This window comes from Apis mellifera, linkage group LG15, assembly GCF_003254395.2.
Source record: "Apis mellifera strain DH4 linkage group LG15, Amel_HAv3.1, whole genome shotgun sequence".
NCBI lineage: Eukaryota > Metazoa > Arthropoda > Insecta > Hymenoptera > Apidae > Apis > Apis mellifera.
The window spans coordinates 2,287,831-2,314,141 of NC_037652.1; the positions used below are offsets into that span (position 1 = coordinate 2,287,831).

A 26,311-nucleotide genomic window follows, 5' to 3' on the forward strand; every position below is an offset into this window, starting at 1 on the left:
CATGTATTATTACTTAAAGACATTATATTGAAGGCAAACAAAACGTCTGAAACGTCTCATGGGTCTCCCTCGGTATATTCGGTTCATTTGCTTTGTTTGTCGTTCTCCGGAGAGAAGTTTTCTTTTTATTTTCTTTTTAATATCGTAATTCATTTAATACAAAGATAAAGATTTAAATATTATATTATGGATGTATATTATTATTATATATTATTATTATAATTATTAAATTCAGATATTTTATTATGATATGTAATTAGATTAGTTTAAGTAGATGTGAATCACTTTAAATATAGGTTAGGAAATTTATTTTATCTTGAAAGTTTCAAGAATAAAAAAAAATTATATTTATTTTATTTTTATTAATTCAAGAATTGATTTATAATATTATCTATCTGTGGGCGAATATTATATCATTAAAGATAACTTTTTCATAAAAATAGTGTAGCCCATAATGTATATCGAAATATAGGTCATTGAACTTAAAGGTCATGAACTTTTTCATTCTTTAATATATAATATATAAAATTATGCGTTTTTAACGACATTCTTTTAATATAAAATATATAAAAGTTTCAATTTTCAATATTAATTTTCTGCAATCGAATTTTTTTTTGGTATGGAGAAAAAAATAAACTACATTGATAAATAAAATACATTTATAAAATAATTTAAAAATGCAAAAGCAAAAGTTAAAATATGAATATTCCAGTCATAAAATTTTAATTGATATAGAAGATTAAATATAAGTTAAATAAAATTGAACTTACTATTTCTACATTCTATTGATAATATAATAACAATATGTTCATGTATCAATATTTTAATGATTAATATTAAAATATTACTTAAATCTCTGTAAAATTATCTTAATTGAAAACTATATAACTATATATTTTCATATTTTATTATTATTATTATTATTCTATTTTCATATTAACATTTGAATTATCAAACATGTTAAAATGACAAACTTTATAATTTATAATTATTAAAAAGATACAAATATTTTTAACGAAATTAATATTTCACTTTATTGGAATAAATATAATTATATATAGCTATTTATTTTCGTTATTTAGATATGTATTAATTTTAGAGTTACTGAAATTAAATAAAAACAAACAAAATTTCGATTGTTTTTCCATCAAATTATATGAAAAAATAAACAAATTCAAAGTATCGTTAAAGCTGATACATTTTATTCGATCGAAAAGTTCGTTTTGCGCGAAAGAAACAGAAAATCGAGCGGAAGGGAGGTTGGAAACGGATGCGGAAGAACGATGCCCCTGTGCAGTTCCGTTCGTTGGCCATTTCGCAAGGCCGTAACCTGTAGCACTTGTACGCTCGGTGTTCGACAAGATCCACTCGAACTTGGTCCACAACGTAATCCCATCGATGGTTCCGTGTTGGTACATAGACGAATCAGATTTTCACGAGCAACCCGTTATTTCATGGTAAACTTTACACTGACTGGCTCGTTTCTCTTCCTATAAGCGATTGCAACTTTTGCAATAGTGTTAGCCGATTGCACTCATATAAATTCTTTAAAGAGAATCGATATTCTTTAAAATAAAATAAATTTAAGTATATTTTACGAGAATTTGTTTTGGAACTTGGATAGGAGATATTGATTTTTTACACCTATTATTTATATTGGGAAAAATTTGGAAGAATAAAATATGAGAATGATCAAAAATAAGAAATAGATATTTATTTAAATATTTTTCTTTTTAAATGCATAACTAATAATTATCATAGAAATAGAAAATAGATATTGACTTTTCTATTACCAAATCATTTAATAGATATATTTTAATTTAAAATTTAATTTCTTTAAAAATTTAAATTTTAAATTTTGTTTATAATAATTTTATATATATAGCCAATGAATATTATAAAATATTAAATAAAAATATATTTATCTATAGAAGTTATTTAAATGCAAGATATTTTTGAAAAAAAGTATTAAATGTTTGATCAGTACAATAGAATTGTTTGGATAATAAGTAATAATTTGTACACTGATTACATTTGTTTAACTAAACAATAATCATATTGGTAATAAGATAGAATATGAATATAATATAGAATTTATAATTTTAAATTATTAATATTTTGCAGTGAAAAATATTTCTTATCAAATAATAATATTATTATATTAAATATAATTTTACTATAATGTAGTTCTATTATATTTCTTATAATAAAGAATTTTTTCTTACAATTTTCACAAGTTACAATGCTCATCAAACATAATCAATTATATCCTAATCCTCCATCATAACTCAAACTTAATCCCTTACACCTAATGGATATTTACAGTTATAGTGTAGATTATAGTTCAAGTGCAAGAAAGACTATTTATATCAAAGTTCATCCATCATATGACTATATTACCAAGTACAATCATATAATCATAAACATATAATATAAATAATCATAAACAATAATATTTTAATTTCATTTCTGCTTTTTAAACATATTGATAAATTTATAATTTAAACACTTTTCCCAATTTTAGTAATATCATTACAGATTTTTTTTTAAAAAGCCTTATTTCATCATATTAAAACAAAATTTCAATTAGAGAAATTTAAAAAAAAAATTAATACATTTTTTATTATTTTATTACTAAATTTTTTCATTACTTCATAGAAATAATTAGAAATATAATATATTTTTAAATTTTTTCAATTGATTTGTTACTTTAAAAAAAATCTGGAATGATTATCAAGATTTGGAAAAATTAAACTAAATTATTGAAGAAAATAATAAGATAAAGAATAAATCCATTTTTAATCCTTAAACTTTTTCAAGTCAACATTGATCGCATTTTTTTATTTTAATCATTGCAATTAGTCAATTTTTCAATCCAAAAACAATTTTTCGATCCATCACAATTCTTTTACCTCTATGAATTACCTCGTAAAATATAACATAAAATAAACATCGCATTATTGATCAATGATCGAGCAATATCATTAAGATACATTATATCTTGTGACTATAAGAAACTTTCAGTTATTTTCCATTATCTTTTTTTGAGTATTGTTTCGGTATAATTGTAAAATATAAACATCATAGAAAATTACCTTTAAAATAACATTTCTGTTTATTGGAATCAATCGTCATAAATATTCTTTCAACGATTTGTGTCATTGTGACTGTAGATCATTATCACCTAATTCTTATCGTTAAGTTGAACCATTGACCTCCATAAAGTTTTTCAAAAGATTTATAGGCAACTGTTATCTGATTATTTTTATTGCTCAATACAGAATTAAAAAAAAGAAAAAATAGATTTTTGAAATAGATAAAATATTTTTATTTCTTCCAATGATTCAGAATTTTATAAATAAATTTTTTTTGAAAAGTAGTAATCAATTTTATTGTTTTTCTTTTTTCATTTTCAAATAAATATTTCATTGTAATATAAGAAAATAATATTTTCTTAATAATGTTTCAAATAAGTAATTTTTTATTAGAATTATTAGAATTGAATTGAAACCATATTGAAGTCATATTATTGTATATAAGATAATATAGAAAAAAAATATCTAAATCTATTTTCTAAGGAATATTATTTTTATCGCAAAAAATAAATGATACGATTAAATATTAAATGAAATAATATTTTCATAGTTAAAAAAATATTTCAATCACTTGATTTATCTATCTTTCAAATTTTTCTCAATTCTGATTTAAGATGTTTCTCACAAAATTTATCATTTTCTCAGTTTATCATTCTACTCGAAATATTTATCCCCCCAAAAATATACGAAATGAACAACAATCACATCGAAAAATAAAAATAAAAAATAGTTCCCATCAAAGGGAATTTGTTGTTTTTGGGAAACAATCATTAAGCTCGATATTCCACCAAGTCCAAAAAGTTGTCCAATGTAAACGTGGCCTAAAGAATCCGCTAGAGGCCCGCCTGGAGGACACAATGACCCGGTTCCATGGTTCCATCCCGATCCGCGAAATTCGTGACTCATTTCTGTCGAGAAACAGCCGAGGGTCAGGCCTGGAGCTTGTTCTTGTGGGGGGCTCGGGCTCGTTAGGCCTGCGAAAACCACATGGCGATGTTTGCACAATGATATAACCCCTCGACCATTCTTCCCTTGGTGATATTGTATAGTGGCATCCTGTGAATCAATCCGATGAACGTTTGGAATGTTTTTTCCTCCATGTTTCTTCTAGAAAAAGGGTTGTTTCTAGGGAAAGGATTCGATTAATTCTTAAAAGAGTTTCTGTGGAACAAATATCGCGTAATATTAATGTGTAACAACATATTAACTAGCTTCATGTGACTATTAGTAGTTTATATAGTTTATTTATTTATTTATGCATTTCTTTAATTATTTATTACTTATAAATATAATTTCTAGTTCGAAACTAATTGATGATAGTGTTAATTAAATAACAAAAGAAGAGCAATTCGTTGAATAATTTTATGTGAAAGGAAGTTGTAATTTAAGATTAAATAAAAAGAAACAATATTGGATTTATTTATTTTTTTACATAATAATTATTGAGTTATAAGTTTTTATTTTGATTTTCGATGAATTTTTTAAATTTGAAGTTGTCTTTTAATAACATTTTTGGATTATGATGATTCATTTATTTGGAATTATATAAAGGATATGAAAAACCATTATCTAGTTATTTTTAAAAATAAAATATTATTTCTGAAATTACAATTATTTTACAATAATTTTTGGTTTTCTTAAATAAAACAAATCATATATATATATATATATATATATATATATATATATATATATATATATATGTATTATAACGAATTATAAACTTCTGACGAAAACAAATAACGTTCATTAAACAAACAGACATTAACGAACGGCGAAAGGCAAAAGCAATTTTACTTAAGTTTTAATCATTATTAAAGATCTCACTATTATGTTGGTACACATGCATAGATCAAAACCTTGATGTCTCATATTTCTGTCCTATCTCATATTCCTATCACCTCTTCTATATTACTTTATTCATTTATAAGAATAAAAATTAATTGTTTCTTTCCTTTTTTCCTAACGTAATCTCTACGATTTTGAAAAATCGCGTCTAGTTATTTCACCAACCACTCAAAAAATCAACAAGGGTTCTCGACTCGAGCGAGGGGAATGACCGACATTTTATATAACGGGTGATGAAATTATTATGAATATTTCGAGATAAAAATTTGAAATTAAGTTAAATTATTATTTATACACGATTATTTACACGATAAACATCAAGAAATTATCGAATATAAAATGAAACGTATTTAAGATTATATTCGTAATTGCAACTAGAACTAGGAATATTTAATATTAAAAAAGTGTACTATTATATCTTTTCACACTATCGACTTAAATTTGAAAATTTTAGTTTCTTGATTATTCGAATAAATTCACCATTACAGTTAAATTGAAATTAAAAACTTTAAACTCGTTGTGATATATATAGGATATCCGCTTTACTGTTATAAATAATTTAAAAAAAAGAAGAAAAAATACTTCGAAAAAAAAAGGAAAGCTATCATTCAAGATACGTAGATACATTTTTAAATCTTTTTCTTCACATTTTAAATAAGCGACAATTTCGAAGTGTTCATAATAATTTGATCCTCCACTCTAAATCCACTCTAGCCAGAAAATTACAGCGAGCCAAATGAAACAGGTAGAAATGAAACCACAGATGGCCGTCATAAATCGTTTAAAGAACGTCGAGTCAGCGTTTTCCAATTGTGATCAAATCCTTAATTTAAAGAAACTCTCTTTTTTTTTTTTTTTTTTTTTTTTGAATTTATTTTAAAAACTTCTCCTTGGTAGGCTCGAATCGAAATATCGCTGGTAATAATTCCCTCTCGCTAGTCGTGTCCGCCATTTTAGAGATGAAAGGAAGGGACAGCTGCTTATAAATATTCGTATCGTATCGCTGCGTGCTAGTTGCGTAACCGCGTCGGTGTGAAAAAGGATAAAAAGAAGAAGAAAAAAAAAAAATAAGAGAAAGAAATCACGAGTCTACTCTGGTTGCTGCAATCTCGGGATCGTGGTCTTGTTTTCGTTCGCGTATTAAATTCTGCGCTACGATGGGATACAGAGATATTTATTAGATAGATTGTTGAGTAAGTTTCTAGTGGAATGTTCATTCTCGGGATAAATTTTAAAATAATTTTATTTTAGTTCTTTTTTTTTTCCTTAATTTAAACAATTCCTATAAATTTAACAAAAGTAACATGTATTATGTGATACAGGTAATTATAATTGATTAAAATAGTATAGAAAATAGATATGGATTATTTAAACGTGATTTGCAAGAATAAAAAATTTAAAAGTAGTTAATTTGAGTTGTTATAGTTGAATGATCTTTTTCCATTGGTGTTTTTTGATTTTTTATCTTAAATTTAAAGATTTGTCGAGTTAATCTTTACGATTTTAAATTGAATATTTCATGATAATGTTTTTTTTTTTTTTAATGAAATTATTGATTCAAGTATTTTAATATCGAAAAATATTCAATAAAATTGTTATATATTGATTTTCATAGGATGGTTTTAAAATATCTTGAATGTATATAGGATATTTTAGAAAAATTCATGAAATTCATGTGTGTTAATGATTTAGAATCTTTCAGGATTTTGCAGAGCTTAGAATTTCAAAGATTAGATAAAATTTTATTTTTGAATCTTCTCTTTCTTCTTTCTCTTTCAATAATTAAAGTTATAATTAGAATAATTAATTAATCTATTCAATTCTAATTCGAATGATTCATTCGAATTATCATTGAATGTTGAATAAATGATAATTTTTTCTCATCACAATGATATCAAACTATTTGAAGATAGAATATTTCCTGTCTATTGTTCCCCTTTTTATATGTTGTTAATTTTCTCTATGCAAATTGCATAACCATTACTTCAATTCTTCTATTTTTCTCGTAATATTTTGGTATTGGGAGAGCACGAGAATGTTGTTCAAACAATTTTCATATTCCCACCCTTTATTTACCTTGCTTTGTTGCATGGAAATTGAGTATCGAAGTTATTCTACCTACCCGATAATTCTTCTCTATGACACTCGTGTATCGAAGCGTGCAGTCATTTGGCAATTTATTGGTTTTTCGTTTCCCTCGTTTCATTCTGTTTTCTTTTTTTTTTCCTCTCTCTTTCTTTATCATACAATCGAACACAAATTCTTGATTAAAATTTTTAATTTTTTATCCTTTTTTTCGATGTCATCTTGAATTATTATTGTTCAACGAATTTCATTATATCATAATCAATCTTTAATTCTTTATTTTAATATGTCCCAAAGTTTTTGAAATATTATGTAAATTTAATTAATATTTTCGTTTTTTATATTGATCACTCGTTTAAGATATATCGAATTACATCAAATTTATTGAGGTTAAATTTTATTTTTATTTTTATCAGAATTATAAGAATCAAAAATAATAGAAAACAATTTTTGTCAATTTTTTCTTTTTTTAATTGTAATATTTGGTTATTGTTGGTTGGAATTATGAAAAATATTTCTTTGGATTATATTAGCCAAATTAAAATATTATTCAATCACTCAAAATTCAGTGACAATATTGAAAAATCTGTATCTTAATAAATATAAAACGTTCAGCATTAATATCTATATGAATTTTTAATATCTTTTTTCAATATCTTCTTAAGGGTTGAGGGTTGCAATATATAGATATTTGTTACAATATTTATTACGATATACTGTTGACTATTAATTACAAATTTTAATTTTAATTTATTAAAAATTAAAAATTCGTAATATATATCTAAAAAGAAAAGTCACTAATAATTTGAAAAATTGATAATTGAGACTTTTCACTATTCTTTGGTCAATTGTTTCTTAGAATTGAAATTAATAACGTGTATTTAAAATTAACAATAATTTTTTATAAATACTTTTCTTTCTCTCATTTATTTCGAATACTTAATTTTCAATTTCATTTTGATTAAATCCCTCAAAGCTTTATAATTAATCTCTTAGTGAAGCATCGTTTAATTGCCTCGTTTAATATATTACCATTGGATAAATTGGACACGTTATTAACTTCTAGCTAGAAGTTAATCAAGCTTGAAGAATCTTTAGATTAATCGTAAACTTTCCACCGGGAATAATAATTAACTCTAACATTAAATCGTCTCGTTAATTATTTGCACTTTTTTAAATTAAATTCAACGGTCGATTTTAAACATTTATGTAACAAACAAATAATATTCGAATATTTTTCTATTATTTAGCTTTTATTTGTCCTTTTAATTTTAAAAACTATGCGATACTTATATTATTTATCTTATGTTTATTATTTTTTTTTTTATTCTTGCATAGAAAAAATTAATATTTTTTATTCTTTTCTATTCTTTTTCTATTTTTAGATTCTTTTTAAAATATTTATAAAAGTACTTATATATATTTTTTCCTAGATATTGTAATTTTTATACTTATTGTAATAGTTTAAAAAAAAATGACATAAATAATCTTACTTGAACGATAGTTAGAATTCCTAAGTTGATAATAGTTAGATATATTTGTTATCAATAATCGTAAATTCTACGTATTTATATGCGATAAATTATTGTTTACCGTCGAGTTCGAATGAAAGACAATTTTTAGTTAGCTAACACAATATATGTGCTTCTAATTCACAATGAATTTAGATCCTCTTTTAGCTTCATTATCTAATAGTTTGTCTCATCTAGGATAAATCAATGTTGTAAAGCCTTTAGTTTGCATAAATCAGCTTGTAAATCAAAGTCACGTTACAAATATTATCATCCTAAATATTAAATGTCTTAAAATAATTTACAAATTTACAAAAAATTTATCGTATTATTTATCGTTAATTTTGACCTCTTCATTTCGTAGTAAAATTTAGAAAGTCAAAACATCCATATGTTAATCATAATTATTAGAAAATTCTTATATAAGAGTAAAAATCGTAAAACATATATAAAATCGTGTTTATCGTTTGTTTAAAAATTATAAGCTATATGCAGCTATTGATTTAGAACTTTTGGAAATTTTCTTCCATCAATTCATTTTACAATCGTTTAATTTTGCTTGCCAAGATTTTTTTAGATTAGATTAACATGATTCTCTACTTAAAATATATATTCTTTAAAAATATTTCATGCATACGTATAAACTGCCCTCTACTTTTATTTAACTGTAATTATTAAAAGATAATTTTTTAATCTCCTGTAAATAATTAATAAAAAGGTGATCGATAGATTATTATAATTTTCTACATTTCGATATTTTGAATTATAATATTACAATTATCCAATGATAATAATTTCAACATTGCGTCGATAAAAAGATTTCCATTGTTATCCATCATTACTTTTAATTTATATATAAAAAAAAAAAACATCGAATAATTGTCAAAGATTTCCAAAATTTTTCACTTAATACGATCAAATACGCTCGCTTCAATAATAACCAAAATAACAATTTCGTATTAATGGATACCAGATGACCACCACGTAGTCGTTTGTTTACAACGGCAGTCGATGCTCGAGCGCGGTTTATTTCAGGATATGGCGTAAGGCGACAATGGGACGACGCGATGGAATTTAGAATGGAATACATTAAAAGCACGACGTAGTAACCTCTCTCCCATTGATGTTTAATGTCATTCAAAATTCTGTATAGCCAGCGTATTTACGCTGAGATTCCGGTACTCTCCTTCCTCGAGCGATTTACATTCTAATTTCCGAAGGAGGCGCCTCGTGCCTTCGATACGGTGGCTCCCTCTTTTGTCAATTGCTTGTTTAGCCAGGGAAATCGTGATGGGCATCGTTTCGCATACCTCTCGAGTGTTTCTTCGAATGTTATGGAAATTGTAGGGACGAATATATATAAATTTATACAGAGAACGCGAAATGTATTTATGAAAGATGATATATGAATGGAAATATAGTAAAAGTTAAAAGATGATTTTAAAATTGATAATGATTATAATTAATATGTGAATAAAATTTATTTTTTAAAGTAATTGAAAATTTTGAAATGATTTTTAAATTAATAATTAATAAAAATATTGTAACAAAATATAAATATAAATGGAAATATTTATGAATTTTTTTTTTATTTTTTTAAATTTAGTTAGTGAAAGTTTTTTATGTGTTTAAAATTTAAATATTTAAATTAGTTCAATTGATGTGTGAAAATATTGAACAGATTTGTGTTGGAAAATGTTTTAAACAGAATTGTGTTTTGACAATTCAAAATATTTCATAAAACTGAGAATTGTAATTAATAAACCATTTTTTTTTGCACGTTAGTATGTGTAATTGATATTATATCTAATAGAATAATTTCAATAAAAAATTTTCCAACAATTCTTTTTTTTCCAATTTTTATTTTTAACAATATTACAGTTTTCAAATTTTTATGTTTATTAATAAAATAAACAAATAATTAACATTATTGTAAAATCTAGAGAAATTTTTGAAATTTCGATCAATTTAATTCAATAAATATACCGATTTTCCCATCAATCTGCAAAATTTGTCTCATATTGTCTACCAAATAACGATAGCGTGCTCTATAGTGGATTCGTTTAGTCGAAATGACACCGATTCACCACGACGAATATTAAACGACAGACGTTAATGGCCTTTTACGACGACTCGTTTCAGCAAGCTTAGGTCAGGTTGGGGCAACGTACTCTCGTTGGATAATACATGTAGTCCCTGGCCTATCACAAAATATCATCAAACTATGCTCTTTCATCCGCGCATCGCGTTGAAAGGATTTTTTTCTTTTTTTTTTTTTAAATTATAAATTTAGCAAAAGCTATAGAAACCTATAATTTCGTCAGAGAAAATAATCAATGTTTAAAATTGCAATAGAAAATTTGTTAATATTGAAAAGGTATTTTAATGATACATGAAATTTTAATATAAAAATATTAAAAATTTATACAAAATATTTATAAAAAGAAATGAAGTTTTAATATTGGATTAAATAGAAAATTTTGAAAGAAATTTTATAAAAGATTGATGGAAATTCTGTCAAAATAACAAACAATGCGTTTATAAAAATCTTCTTTTAAAAAATAATTACATATGCCAATAACTTTATGCCAGAATCAGGCTTATTTATATTTTAATCAAAACATATTTCTACAAATTTTATTAAACCATAGAAATTTTTTTATAGAATATTAATAATAAAAAAAAAGGTATTATATTAAAAAGAAATTTTTTATAAAAGTTATTTCGATTAAGAATTATTTCGTTAAAGAATTGTAGGAAAAATCGATTTGCTTTGAAACTAAGTATAAAAAAAAAATAATAAAAAATTGTAAAAAGATTTCTATCGATGTTTTCGCTGTTTCATCGAACGCAACCGGTTGATTTAAAATTCTTTCGGCGCGAGCAAGCCGACCATATAAGGCGCGTTCTTAAACGGCAAACAACAGTCGACATCCTACGAGTCACGCGGCCGCATCGAACTGCGGAGGCATTAATTATTGATGCATTTCTATCGTACTATTAGCGATAAACGAGGCTTAAAAGCTACTGCAAAGCTATTTAAGTTAAAAAGCATTTCAAAAAGAGGAGGGGGGAAGGAAAGGAAATGATAAAACAAACTAATAAAAAAGATTAAAAATTCGATATTTATTGAATTTTAAGAATGTTATAAATTATGTATTTATAACATTCGTTATTTCTTTCATAAATACAATAGATTTCTATTTATTAATTATAGGTATCGAAGTTCTCTCTAATATTAACCAATAAAACTGGAAAGTTTATTGTAAGTACTAGTAACTTGACTCTAGGTTATATAATCCTATTATCTAAAAAATTTAAATACATAGTAAATTGATAGAAATAATGAATATCTTTCATTAATATCTTAATAATAATAAAATTGAAAAGGTCATTGCAAATATAAATAACTGAATTTATGCTATCTCTACTCACATAACCTCAATAATGATAAACTCGACGGTATATGGTCTTATTATGATTTCTTTGGAAATTTAAAGATTATTAGTAAATTGATAAATGTACGATATACAAATAAAGAAATTATTCTTCTATTGAAAGATAATCATTAATTGTTATTGTAAAACAATTCTTTCTTAAAAATGTAATCATATTAAAATGAACAATTATTAAAACTTTAGAATTCAATTCAAATGCATGGCACGGGTTCGTATTATCTAATTATTAGATTCCCACTTAAGTGATCTGTATGGGGCCAGATCCCCTAACTAAATGAATAAAAGGCCAGATTAATTTAAATATATCCGTTAAATAGGTTATATAATATTTATAGCGATAGTATAATGTAATGCATAATAGTTAATAATCATAAAAATATATTAGATTAATATTTATAGATCGTAAATAAAATAATAAATATATTTGATGATGTTTACATATAAAATTGACGAGACAAGCCTATATTAATGACAGTTTTTGAGTCATTATTCAATAAAAGATAGGTATCTAAAAAAAGAAATATAAAAAATAAAGTAACGTGTTTAAAAGAGATTTTATATTTTTTTTAGCATTGTTTTTATGCAATAAAATGCAAATTCGAGCTATTCTCGTTTTATCGAAACGATATTTTTTATTACTAAAACTAATAATAAATCAATAGATTATATATTTTATCGCTTATTATTAACAAAAAATAACAATTTTTTTTTTGACATTTTGTAAATTAACGCTCAAAACGCTAAACAAATATTTTATCAATTCTACTAATTGTAGCAGAAAAATATCTAGTTTTTAAATTAACATTTTTCATATTAAACGAAAACAATAATTTTATAATCTTTCTTAATTATTACAAATGTTATTCTATCACATCCAATTTTTTATTCTTCGTAAACAATCAATTAATCAATTACAAGGAACAATTAATTAAACCACGATCTAATCTACCCTTCCAAGTAATTTCTCGCTATCCACAAAATCCCGGCGTAAACAAACGAAATGCCCAATATACACACGTGTATATATATATATATATATCTAACAGACAATTAAATCAATACGAGATAAGAGGCAAACACGTGTAATTAAATTGTACCTACATTCAAGTTTCCAACCAAGGATCGCAAGTGGGTCGATTTATATCGCGTATAATCGGCTCTATATACACGTGCATATACCCGCATGGCACGCGACCGAACGAAAGAAAAAAAAAAAAAAGGGAAGAAAAAAAGAAGAAACAGAGGGCGTGGCGGAAGAGGTAGAAGCGATAATACGAATGAAATAGGTTGGTATATAGCGGTAATTTTCAGACGAAATTGAAGTATATTCCGTGAGCCGATGTGTCATTAAACATCCTGCAACCAATTCTCCCGACACGAAATCGTTTCTTTCTTTCCTTCTTTCTTTCCTTTTTCTTTCTCTCCCCCCCTCTCCTTTTTTTTTCAGAACAGTGAAATTTCGAGGAAGTCGTTCAACGCGAATCGGCCCTAATAAGCAACCATCGCGACGCCCCTCTCTCGTTAGCTGGTGAATTTTCCACGTTGAATACGTGCCTTCGTGCTTGATACGCTATGAATCGCTCATGTTTCAGCTTTTTTTCTTTTTCTCTTTTTCGCTTTTCTCCTCTTCAATTGTGCTATATTATAGCCGGAATTGCTATAATACGGACAGATATTTTTTTTAATGCATAGATATTGTTTGTGGATAACGAGAAAGGAATAATTGAAGGAGTAATTATTGGAAAATTATTTTTTTTTTTTTCGTAGACGTATTATGTTATTAGGGAAATAAATGTTTTGAAAAAAAAAAGAAAAATAATTAAAAGTGAAATGAGAATAAGATTTTTTTCCTTAATTTTTAAAAAATTCTTATTTTTATTTCTTTTTTTTTTTTAATTATCATATTGTAGTATTTTTCAAAAAGTTATTATTGTAGAACAAAGATAATAAAAGCTGGAGTAAAAAATTGTTTAAAAATTTTCTTTAATTTAATGATGTTTCTAATATTATTTTTTAGAAATTAGATACTTTTGAATATGAAAGGAATTTTTTCTAATTTTTGAACAATTTTTCTTTTTATTGTTTTCTTCTTTTTTTTTTCCTTTAATAATCATATAGCATCTAATATTAATATTATAATATCTTTTTCAAAGAATTAGTTTATATTACATCTAATAATTATAATAGAAATAAAACAGAGATAAAAAATGAGAATAAATTTTGTATAATGTATAAATATCACAAAACAGACAGTTGTAAATAATAAATTAATACAAAAGTTATTTAAATTACTTAAAAATAAATAATTTTTATTAATATTTTTCTTTTTTGAAAAGGAAAAAAAAATTATTTCTCATTTTTTTCTTCTTTTATAACGAATATTAAATTATTTTTTAGAGAATTAATATTATTTTTAATCAATGGAAATAATTAAAGACGAAATTAAAACAAATTCTTTTTTTTTTCTCTTCTCTTTTCAGAAATAACATAAATAATTCTATAAAAGTAATTGGCTTTATAGTTACGGTTGGTTATGAAATTTCTCGATTACAAAATGAAACGAAATTGAAACCGGGTAGGTAGGTATATTAAAATCTCGGAATGAAATAATGAATTAATTTTTAATAAAATACCTCTGAAATTACCACGAAAATCACAGATTTCGTAGAATCAATAATTCTCCAATATGTATAACATCAACGAAACGATGAATATAACGTAAAATAAAATAAAGTTTTTCTTTCTATATAAATAAATTATGAATTTTCTTGTATAAGAATTAAATAAAAGGATGAAATTTCTGTGACAAAAGAAAATATCCAAGTGGCAATTATATCGAATAACAATTTTACAATGAAATGTTTTTATCGATAAAGCAACGCTGATTGTAATCCGTTGAAATTGTCGAGGCAATAATTTTCTTGGCCAAGCGTTCTCCTGTGTGATTGTAAAACGCGATGGGAATCGTATTTTGAAACGTATGCTGGCTCGATTACTTGTCTCTCTACGGTTACTTCGTTAATGCATTTATTTGTTAACCGCCAGTTAATTACCGGCCGTGTAAATAGATAGTTAATCGCGTGGATAATTTGTGCTACCTAGTTCAATCGTGAATTTGGCATACGTTGCAGAAGCTTGTCGTAGATACAATGGCTACAGGTTGCTTCAAAATTGAGGCGAGAGACATACCTTTTGCTTTTTTTAAATTCGAATATTGGATTTTTTATTTTCTTACTTTTTCCAAATTTTCATTCTCACTCTCTCATTTTTTATAGGTGATACACATTTTCATACTTTAATTTTTTTCAAATATTTCGTATTTCTCATATTTCCAAACTATTTTTTCCTTTATCCTTTTATTTTTTTAAATTTTCACTCCCTAATTTTTTTTTTAATTTTTTACTTATTAAATTTAAAATTCTTCGAAAATAAGTATTTTTCAAATTTTTATTTCATCACATACACGATGCAAAGTTCAAAGTTTAATATAGTCAGAATAACAAAATTAAAAATTTATACGTATACAAAATTTAGATAAAATAGTTATGAGAATATCTAAGAAGACCAACAAAATTGGTAAAAGTCATATAATACAAATAAATGTATTTTTATTTTTAGAAAAAAAAAAGGGAAAGAGAAACGAAAGTTCAAAAAGATCAAATCCAAAGTTCGAATCCAATAATTTATTTGCTTCTCAATACCTCTTTTTATCCTTTTCAAGAATTGTCGATGTCGGTTTTCAGGTCGGCTGTGTCACCATTATCAGGTAGAAGTAGAAAAGAATAAAGAGAGAGAGAGAGAGAGAGAGAGAGAGAGAGAGAGAGAGAGAGAGAGAGAGAGAGAGAAAGAGAAAGGGAAAGGAAAAAAGAACGAAAAATAACGGAATAGCAGTTTTTAACTCTAAGCAAGCTTAACTACTGTTCGTGACAGATAATTATTCGCTACCAGTATTTTCGCGGATCTAAATCGTTCATCAAGCGTCGTTCCAATTTCTCTCGTCACAAGAGTCACGGGGGACAAGCAATTTACTTTATACTTTGTCATTTGACAAATAAAAGAATCTTTGAAAGGAGAGGAGAGAGAATGGAAAAAAAAGAAAAAGGAATAAAAATTAAGAATTGTATGTACTCAGATTAATCTTGTTGATGATGTTCTTTTATTTGCTTTTCAATTTATTTAATTATTTTTTGCTATTTTAATAAATTTCGTCGCTTTTATGCGAATAAATGAAACGTATCATTGAGAAAATCGAGTTTAATTTCGAAATTTTTTTTTTAATGCATGCAAATTTTAATTTTTTTATTTCGATAAAAATTATTGACTGTATAATTTAACTTGGAAATTTTTTTTTTAATATTAGAAGTTTTGGTCTCTTGGATAAATGGAATGGGAACTCTTTTCTTTTTATTTTAAGAATAATTTTAAATTTTATATTTACGCTTTATTGAAAACAAAATATAGATATATTATTAGAAGGACGAAATTTTTAGTATTAAATTTTCTAAATCGAACTCCTTTTTCATTAATATTTTTTAGATTGTTATTTTAAATAATGGAAAGAATTAATTAATAATTAATAATTTTATTAAGATTTTTGGATCATTTTTATTGATCTTTAATCCTTTCGATCGTTTCTCTTCTCTTTTTAATACTAACATTTAAAATAAATACAAAAAATAATTAGAATATGTAAAATCAAATTTTGTATAAATTCTTAAAAACATTCACAATCTAATAATAATATTCAGCAACAAAACGTGCGATTAATATGAAATAAACAGAAATCGTAACTTTTGTAAAAATTAAACAAAATATTTTATCAGAAAATCGATAAGTAGTTTGCAGATCTCTAAAAGAAAAAAAAAAAATTGAGATAAAAGGAGAAAATTTTTGTAAAGATACATTATATATCTATCTTATCGACACGTTTGTTGATAGTAATATCGAATTTATCAGCGTTTATAATAAAAACATAACACGAGGTAACGTATTAAATTATGTTCGGAATAAAAATAGACGAAATAGAAATATAAAGATAAAATTTCTTTCATATAATAATTTTTTCTGACGAAAAAAATTATTTTTTCATTCTTAAAAGATAATCAATTTTGATTTATTCGTTCTATCCTTGTAAATATAAATTTTTCATGTTTTGATATGAACATTTTAAAATAGATATGCATATAGATATATATTTTTGAATTTCGAACTTGAAATTTGAAAAAAAATCTAATTTTCGAGATTCCAATAAAGGGACAAATTGAATACTTTAAAATTTTTGTAAAAGTAAACAAAAACAACAACAAAATAATATTGAAAAATAATATTCTTTATCTCTCTTTAAGGAATAATCAAATAGTGGTAATTGAAAAATTTCTATTTTCCCAATTTTTAAATATTTTCATTATTATAAACTACATTTTTAAAGTATACGAATAAAAGTAAAAATCTTTTAAAAATACAGTAACGGTGCTTATAATTTTAATAAATTTTCAATAAGCAAATAAAAAGTATCTATATTAATGGAAGAGTCGTATTAATAGAATATAGAAGATACTAAAATTTGGTTTATTTCTTTAACATTCCGTATTTACATCAACGTTACACCACGTATTTTCATGCAGAATCGAATTTTTGTAATTAAAGAAAGCTTGAACAAAGATTTGTTTATACTCCTCAATCTTGATGCATTTGCTTTTAAATATTTTACGATTTTCTGCACGTGATATGCATTATGTAAGTTTTTGTATATTCAAATTTCACGTAAATACATAAATATCCGTAGTCCATTTGTCACGAAACATAAAAACATATTATTGAATTTGTTTCGTTATTATTTATCATTATAAGTTCCGAAATTCCGAGTAAATTTTTCATTATCTCAAATTTAACTCGAAATTCGAACAACTTGAAAGTTTGGAATCGTCTTTTGAATTCCGTTCGAAATTCGAAGATCCATTTATTTCGCCGCCATTGCGATTTCGTGAACGTTTCAAAGAGGGCGTGAACGTCGCCCTCTGGAAATTGGCTCGTTATTTTCGAGTTTTCGCATCGAATCCCCAAGGCTTGGAAAAACTTTCATCCATCTTGTTGCGCTTGTCCCACGAGCGACAACTTTTCTCGTCGTACTTTCCTCTCCTGTCATTTTCCTCATCATCATGCCCATCGTAAAGTAAAGCTACGCAAAAATGGATTCGTTGACTTTTTCTTTTTTTTTTTTTTTTTTTTTTGAAATTTCTTAATGGCAGATCTCACATAATATCTCCTAAAATTTTATTTCTATTTTATTAATATGATAACGATAATAGAAGGACAATGAAATTATCGTGAAATTTCAGAAGAATTGATTTTTGGGAAAATTGTAATAATTTGAGATACATAAACAGTATATTTTTGTGGAATTGTAATTGCTATAGATTCTTTAAGAAACTGTAATTCAATATTACTACAATTACATGAAATTACAGCAATTAAATTCAAGGTAATTGCAATGAATTGTGTGGAATTAAAATGGAATTGTCCTGGTAATTTTAACAAAAATTATTGTAAATATTGTGAATAAATTCACTCGTGATTTAATTTTGGAGAAATCATGGAATGTTGCTGTTAAAGAATATAATAACATAATTATAAAAAAAAATCATGGTGGATTTAATTTTTATAAGAGTTGTGAATTTCAAAGAAATTTTGATGTTATTATAAAAGTTTTTTCAATCGTGTATCATAACTTGTATGAAATTTTTATCATAATTTTAATGAAATTACCATCATAAACGTATATCTATTTTATCATCTATGATAAAACTGTGATAATAAGTATAAAAAAAGTGGTAAAGAATAGAATGGTAACAGAACAAACGTCTAACTCACTTCGAACTCCAAAAACTTTACGAGTTTTAAAATACCCCGAAAGACTTGTTAAGAAAAGAAAATCCCTAAAGCATATTTAAAACGTTGTAAAAAAAAAAAAAAAAAAGAAAAAATCTCGAAGGAAAAACTCTTAAAAACTTTCGTTAAAAAAAAAAAATTATAAGTTAAATTAAACGAAATTGAAAGTTTTCAACTCTGTCGATATAACAGAGAGTATACCTGTAATCTATAATAATCTCAGAAATAATCTCTCGAGGGCAACTCGATACATTGATATTCGTTAGTAATACTTACTCGAGATAGTTTCACCCTCGATCTTCATTCTAAAACTTTCTTGAAACGAGTCAAATCGAGAATAAAACAAGAAACCTCGAACGATTATTCAAGAATATGATCCAAAATTTAATAAGAAATCGAGAGAAAGGGAGAATACGAGATTACGAACATTACATCAGCATCAAAGTTACAAGCTGAAATTAACTGAAATGTTCAATTACTGGTAATACAATTTTCAAATTTCATTTCATTTTCACGAATGATAATTATTCTTCTCTATTCCCAGTATGAATAGTCAAAATGATTCCAACATTCTTGTTTCATCGATTATTCAGAAATATTTTAACAATATTTTTGACAAAATTAATTAATTCTAACTTATATATTTATCCATTTCCACGAAATCATTTTAACCATAATAATCATTCATTTGTACATAAAATAGGTATTTAGGCATTAAATGTTTAATTATAATAAATTTTATCGCTAGAAAATTTACCAAGAATCGAAAGTGTATTCCGCAAAGGGTTTAAAATCCGTCCCCACTCTCCACAACGCTCTCTCCCTTCAACCGGTTCGGCAACAATCGGCAGGCATAATTAGAATGCAACTGGCGGTCGCATTGAATCAATAGTCGGTGAGGATTTATCTGATTTCATTGTCGATTTAAATCAGAGCTATCGGGAAGTGAAACAATCCGCGACCACTCTCGGCTACAAATAATTCCAGACCGGGAAAGGAAATAAAAAAAGGAGGAGGGGAAAAAAAAAAAAGAAAAAAAAGAAGCGAGAGAACCTCGCTTAATGCATATTTATGCTCCATAAAATGGCGGGATATCGCGCTTTGCATATCGTGTCCCCGCATCAGATCCTGTATTTTGGCCAAATCGTGGCTCGATCCTTCGAGGAATCCTCGATATCGGATTATTAATCGATGCGTTCTTTCCATCTATCGGGAAATTTTTTTCCACGATTTTTTTCACAGTTCATAGAACAACGGGTTTGGCGTCGAGTCTTTTCTCAAGTTGGTATCTTGCGAGTTTTCTCTATTTGTATAACGAGAAGATTGGCCAACTTTGGAAAGTTGTCATTTTTTTGTCTCTATAGTAATTATTAGGTTGTGGATTATTAAGTTCAAAATTAAATTTATATATTGAATTTTATAATATATATTTTGCTAAAAGACGAAAATTTTTGATACGTAATAAATTCCACGTGTTGTGTATTAAGAGAAATATTACAAGTGTTTTATTTATATTATTTAAGCGTTAATGCAATGTTTTTATGAAACTTCTTCATAAATGGAGAGACATGCGCGGTACGTACGAGTCACGTACACGTTCTTTTGAATTTTAAATTAAAAAATATATGTTGTTATATAATTTGATATTTAAGATAAGAATAATCTCTTTCTTTTTTTTTTTTTATGTTAATATTTTTATAATATTCTTCAGTTTTATTGTTTATACTGATTTCAAATTTTGATTAATATTGTCGAAATTATTGCACATTTTGACTCTTTTATGATTAAAAATTGTATTTTTATGTATAATTATAAGGAAGATATAAAAGTTGCAGTTTATTTGATTTTATTACGAAAGAAATAAAAGATACCAAATATTTTTATTTCAACACTGAACTTTCACTGAAAATATTTCAGTGTTTTGTATATTCAAAGTTAAAAAAAACAATGCAAAATATCACAATCTGAAAAATCAAATTAAATAAGGAAAAGTATTATATCGAGGATATAATACTTAATTTAATGATAAATTACAGAGAAGATTAAGCAAAATCAAGATGGCAAATTAAAAAATGTTAATATCAGCATCATAATATTATCATAATAGCAATTATGAAATTGTGTTGTTACTCAAGAAAGATTAAACGACATTGTATATTTATATTAATACAATTTACAAAATATTATGAAAATTATTATCGTTTCGTATTAGAAGTGATCAAAGGATCAACAATTTAGGTCAATTATCATGTTTCATAAGATATTCTAATACTATATACATTCTTATCATCGATTCTTATAATTAGACCGCGGATTTTTGTGCAATTAAAATAAATTCAAGATATTCAATGTGTACAAAACATATTATATTATTGAAAATATATGTCAAATAAGAATAAATTTAGATAATGTTAATCAATTTTGCTTATTTGAAATTAAAACATGACGTTAAAGTTTTTTAAATTTAGGTTGAAAAAAATCTTCTTGGAAATATCGTACAGATAATATTAATATTGTCCTCCATATATCGAGAATATAAAATTAAATTATAATATTATAATATTCAATTTTTATACGAATAAATAAATATCAAAAATGAAATATATATAATACATTTATTTATCCATTCATGTGGCAAAAAAACATAAGGAAAACTTGTCTCAAGATTGCTAATTTTCACTTCTCTAAGTCTTCTTTTAATAACATATTATATCATGTGACATTAAAAATAAAAAAAAAGAAACAACTTTTGAAGAACTCTTCCCTATATGACGCGAAAAATATGCATTTACACGAAAATTCTACTTACTTTAATCGAATAATATCGTTTCCTTTATGACTTCATTTCCAACAATGGCGAAAGAACTTTTTTTTCTTTTTTTATATATTTTAAATCGAGGATCGAGGATATAAGTTCTCGATTAAATTAGACGAGCAGCGCGAGATTCGATTGGTTCAATTTAATCTACGAATACCCGAATCAGGAGCGACGGATTTAACAGGATTATACTTTTCCCTCCCCCCGCTTTCGATAACTAATCCATAGGCCACGGCGATGAATTCGAACGACGCGATAAATTCCTCCTCGATCCTCGCGATGAGTTACCTTTGCAATGCGGGAGGAGAAACTTCCGACCGGAAGACGAAACTATCGCAGACTAACTTCCGTTCGATTCAATTATTTCTACAGGATTTCAGGATTATCTTTTCTCTCTCTCTCTCTCTCTATTTTTAATTTAGAGAGTTTCTCGAACGTAATTTTTCTGGGATAGTAGAATGAGAATTTTATGTTTATGCAAGTGGATAAATATAATAGTTTATAATTATATAGAAAATGAATGTAGAAGTGGGAAAAATTATAATTTTTTATGTACAATTTAAGGTTATCTAGAGATCTCTAATAATCTAGGGTTTATCTGTTCTCTTCGGAAGGTAAGGTAGATTTCACTAAACGAAGAATAGAAAATTAATAAAAATAGCGATTTATCAAGTTTCTTTCACAAGAGAAAGTAATATTATGTTATATTAAATTATATTATATATAACATCTTTCCAAGTTTTGCAAACTAATTTTTTGATGTAAACATTACTAAACATTAAAAACATTTGTTTCTTAAAAATATTATTTCTTTAACAAACGCTTAATTATATTTAAATAAAACAATTTTTTGTATATTTTTTATATAATTCTTTTCAAATTATTATTTAAAAATTACAAATTATTCAATTATCAAATCTTTAATTTAAGTACCAATTATTATACATGTTTATCAATAATTTTATATATACATTAAAAATTCACGAGAAAAAATTATCTCACGTTCGAACAAAGAAATATTTATTTCCGAAAGAAGAGTTTAAAATTTACTTTGCAATAACTCAGCTACGCCATCTATGTGTTCCGTTCCACGCTATTGACAGACAGTTCTAGCTCTAATTCCTTCTTTTTTATTTACGTTTCACGTACCCTTTTTTTCATTCACCCTCGTCTAGAAGCTAAGAATTCGAAGAATTTCCTTGGCGGAAATTCCTCGTAGACGATACACACGCACACCCGCAGACCATCTCTCGTTAACTCGTGATACGGATGCCAGAGGCGTCGACGAATCGATACGCATATCAGGGCAATCTTCTCTTCCTCCTTCGATTTTTCATCTTTATTTCGTACGCGTGCCGCGCCGACAGGGAATACCTTCAACTTCCACACGTATTACGGGAAGAAATTTTTCGTGAAATGGCAACGCCTTTCCTTTATTTCGAATAATTCCTTTGAGATTCTTTCCTTGACCTGACAATTGGAAAAATTTGGATATTTTAATGTATCTTGTTTTATTTATGAAATAGAAAGAAGAAAATAATCTTTCCAATTTCTCCAATTATATTTGTATATACATTATTTAAAAGAAAAAAATGAATTAACATACAGAATTTTTATTCATTAATTAATCAGAATACCAAAAATTAATTTTCCTTCTCAACGACTAGTTTGATTATGCGAAATTAAATTGCAAACAAATCTTATCACTCCCCTTCTCCTCCTCCTCCTCCTCGTAGTTGGAGTTATTACTTTATCAGCGTTAAACGAGCTCGATAGCGAGCCTGGTCGAAGACAAAGTCGAAGTCGTTCGCCGGGTTAATTAATTCCGGTTTCTCGTCGCGTATCGCGAGCACCGCGAGCATTTGCATAATGGGAAATTAGAGGAGGCGCGGCTCGGAGGAGCCGTGTCTCGCGTATTACTTCAAACTGTCTTAAATTATCCTGTAACCTAGAACCATACGCCTTAGTTTCAGAGGATCGTCTTGAGGAGAGAAGGAAGATTGATTCTTGATTTAAGAATTGGGGTTAAGTTTAAAAGTATGATAAAGTTTGATCGACATTGGAAAATCAATTCAAAACTTGTAACTTGATCGTCGAGGGAAATTAATTTTTTTATGTTAAAAAATTAAGGAAAGGAAGAAATAAACAAGAAAAATGTGAAAGAATAATGCAATATCTCATTGTCAGAATGGAAAATTGTCTTCTGCCCATCTAATTCCCCCGTTATATGCAAATATTGCGTTACTGTCTCGTCGCCGGTTCAAATTAAGGATTAAACGATAATCCTTGCGACCAACAATGTTTGCGTGATATCCCAGGATCAACCAGTCCTGAGATTTATCCCTACAGAATTCGTCCAATCCGTGTATGACAGCCCCTGCTTATTTATTCGACTGTTTGTTTCCGGGCTTGGTGTACCGTCGTCAGTTGGACGAGGGATGAAAGGTGGTCTGAAGGGGGTGAGAATTGAAAGACACGAGGAGAATGGAGAGAAATGGAAATTTTTGAGAGAATATTCTATATTCTGTATCGTGAAACTGGTTCCTCTTTTATTGTCGTTGTCGTTGCAAGCAATTTTCTATGGATTTCTGAATCCGGTCGAATTTTATATTTGGCTTTTCTCAAATAATAACGTGATTGATCTATTGTAAACTTTGCAATATTTGAAATTCTTTGTCGAAGAAATTCAGGTGTAGTCAATTTTTTAAGGTTTCTCTATATTTTCGGTTGAGTTTTTTTTCCCTTTTTTTTTTTTTTTTTTTTTTTTTTTTTTTTTTTTTTTTTTTTGAGAAATTTGATCTTTAACTTTTAAGATTTATTAAATACTGTTATACTGTTTTTTAAATTTTTTAAAAATATTTAGATTAGAAATTTTTCCGATTAATTTTTCTAAAAAAATCCAAAATTCCTTATAACGGGACAAGTATATCTGTAACAAACGTTTCATGATTTTCCTTTCGTCTTTGAACAAATTTAAATAATTTAATTTCGATCGATGGAAAATTATTTTCTATTATTTTTAAATAAAAATTTAAGATTCGTTATTTTTAAAAATATTTTTCCTTTCTTTTTCAAAAAAAAAAAAAATCATTCGGTTATCCCGGAATATCTCCAAAACGATAACGTTTCAATTTTTCCACTGCATTTATCGCCGAAATTAAAATAGAGAAAAAAAAAAAAAAAAAAACGAAATGCCACTCTGACAGTTGTTTTAAGTGGACATTTTTCTCCCTCGAATGTATCGTAACGAAATATCAAAAAAAAAAAAAAAAAATTTTAGAGAAATTTCATAACTCGCGGAGGAATCGGCCTGTTAACCGGAAGTTGAACGATGCGTGGAATGTCGCCCGCGTTTTTCAAAACGAATAACCGATGCTCGTTATTCTATTCTATTCTATAGGATTTTTCTCCTCCTCCCCTCTGTTCTTTTTTTATTCGCAACCGAGCCGAAACATTCTTTTTGAGAAAGTTTCAAGCGTCGTAAAAGTTATTATTGGGAATCTTGCAAGTCTCTCGACCGGTTACAAAGAGTTTTTCGCGTAGCACTTCGAAACGGGCTTCGTTCGACGGTTAACAGGAACGCTTTTCCATGAGAAGGATATATAAAACTATTTTCGTTGTGTAATTTCCCGGCATCCTATAGCGGGGGATTCTTAGGTAGGAATAATGAAAAAACTCGTTCGCTTTTATTTTCCTTTGGAGACGATATTCTTCTTTGAAAATTGAAAATTGTAATCTTCTTCTTCCGATATAAGATATATTTTATTTATTTCTCTCTTCTCGGTGAGAAATTGGTTTTAGTAGTCTCATTTTAGTCTATTTAGGTGTTATTTAATAAATAATGTAAATCAATGAAACGAATTTTATTATTATTTATTATTTTTTTCTCTTTAATTTAAAAGATTCTGTTGTTTATTTTTTTTAAATAATTTAATAACTTTAATCTTAATAATTTCTAGGATAATTTTAATTTATCTTTATGTGGAATTGAAATTAATAAGTAAAAATAACAAATAGATTAATGTTAATTGTTTTCTATGTTATTTTGCAGATTATTTGTATGTAAAATTTGTAATTATATATAATAGATATATTATTTTTATTAAATTTATTAAATTTGTAATTATATATAATAGACATATAAGATATAACTTTAATATTTTCTTATTCTTTAAATGAAATTGAAAAAAGAAATTCTTCACGAAGGAAAAAATTCCATCTTTATTTTTCTTTTCCTTGATATTTTTCTTAGAAGTTTTCGTAAGGAAACTTTATGAATTTTTTAAAATTAATTGTTCTTGTATTCATTCAAAAAGACATAATTAAATATTACCAAGTATTTCCTTTTATATTTATTAAAATTTTTAAATAATAATACTTTCCATTTTAAATAAATTAACAGAGTTCTTCGTATAAGAATTTTTTTTTCTTCTTTAAACATAGGATTTTCCTTAAAGAAACTTAAAAAATTAAAAAATTAAAATTTTCATATCTCTTATTCATAAAAACTTTTCAAAATAAAATTATTCCTACATTACTTTTTTAATTATTACGAGTATATTTTTATTCTTTTTAATAAAACTTTTATAATTCTGTATAATTTTTAAA

The 26,311-nt window shown here is 25.9% G+C and overlaps 1 protein-coding gene and 1 long non-coding RNA gene across 2 annotated transcripts in view; both read left to right on the forward strand.

Moving 5' to 3' along the window:
• LOC413557 (syndecan) overlaps positions 1-26,311 on the forward strand; it is a 169,838-nt gene that overhangs the window by 1,764 nt on the left and 141,763 nt on the right. The window lies entirely within an intron of this gene.
• The window catches only part of LOC107965883, a 70,743-nt gene continuing 49,948 nt past the window's right edge, over positions 5,517-26,311 (forward strand). Inside the window, exon 1 of the long non-coding RNA XR_003306139.1 lies at positions 5,517-6,136. This is a non-coding gene — a long non-coding RNA (uncharacterized LOC107965883). The remainder of the gene's footprint in view (positions 6,137-26,311) is intronic.